Genomic DNA, 1,586 nt, shown 5'->3' with positions numbered 1-1,586 from the left:
GAACAATCCAGGCTAATCGAACAGACATAGTCATTAAAGATAGAGAAGAAAATACTTGTAGACTAATAGATGTAAGTATTCCTATTGATAAAAATATATCTGTAAAGGAATTTGAAAAACTAAGTAAATATAAGTACCTGGAAAGAGAAATACAAAATATTTGGCATCTTAAAGCGAGAACCAACTCGTCTAGAGCAAAGTATTGCTGAACTTGAGTTCTTGGGAAGAGAACGCAAATCCCCAACTCATACACTGCATTTGATCACGCTGTCTGGGACTGTAAAAATCTGCAAGACCTTCTTAAGATTTAAAATATGATGACCAGGACAATGTACTTTCATTCACAACTTTGCTACTAAGCAGCAGGTGGCCGGTCCAAATCTATTCCAAATTAAAAGGAGACAGAAAACATACATACGTACGTATGTACATATGTATGCATGTATGTATGTATGTATGTATGTATGTATGTATGTATGTATGTACGTACGGACGTATTATGTATGTATGTATGTATGTATGTATGTATGTACGTATGAGGAGGCGCAATGGCCCAGTGGTTAGGGCAGCGGACTCGCGGTCATAGGATCGCGGTTTCGATTCCCAGACCGGGCGTTGTGAGTGTTTATTGAGCGAAAACACTTAAAAGCTCCACGAGGCTCTGGCAGGGGATGGTGGCGAACCCTGCTGTACTCTTCCACCACAACTTTCTCTCACTCTTACTTCCTGTTTCTGTTGTGCCTGTAATTCAAAGGGTCAGCCTTGTCACACTGTGTCACGCTGAATATCCCCGAGAACTACGTTAACGGTACACGTGTCTGTGGAGTGCTCAGCCACTTGCACGTTAATTTCACGAGCAGGCTGTTCCGTTGATCGGATCAACTGGAACCCTCGACGTCGTAAGCGACGGAGTGCCAACACATGTAATTATGTATGTACTTACGTATGTATGTATGTATGTATGTATGTATGTATGTATGTATGTATGTATGTATGATGGGCTACCATACAGTTTCGTCTACGGAATTCACACTTGCAAGACATTGGGCGGCCCAGGGCTTTAGCAGATGACACTTAGCCAAGATGCTGTGCAGTGGGACTGAATCCGCAATTATATGGTTGCAAAGCGAGCTTCTTCACCACACAGCCGTGCCTGCACCATGGTGACGGTGACAGGGTTTCAATTTCAGACAACTACGGAATTGGTAAGAAATTCCTGGTGAAAGGTAATAAGGAAGGTTTAAGATGGAATGTCTGCTAGTTGTTGCTGTTGTTGTTGTTGTGATGGTGATGGTAGAGGTGCTGTTGTGTTTATGTAGAAGTCTCTAGAAGTTTTGGCAGTGACAGCGATAGTGGTGGTGTGTTTATGAGGACGCTTCATAGATGCTGTTGTTGCACCAGTCGTGGTAGTGGTGATACGTTGCCTTGGAGAAGTTGTTGCAATAATTGTAGGTGGCGGTGGTGATGCGTTTGTGTAAGAACCTCTTGGAAAGATTGTTGTCGCCGTCGTCGTCGTTGTTGTTGTTGTCAGGGTCGGCGATGGTGATGATGATGGTGGTGGTGGTAGTGGTGGTGGTGGTGGTGGT

Source organism: Octopus bimaculoides, chromosome 11, assembly GCF_001194135.2.
Source record: "Octopus bimaculoides isolate UCB-OBI-ISO-001 chromosome 11, ASM119413v2, whole genome shotgun sequence".
Taxonomy (NCBI): Eukaryota; Metazoa; Mollusca; class Cephalopoda; order Octopoda; family Octopodidae; genus Octopus; species Octopus bimaculoides.
The sequence above is the reverse complement of the archived record's forward strand: the minus strand, read 5'-3'. Positions refer to the sequence as shown.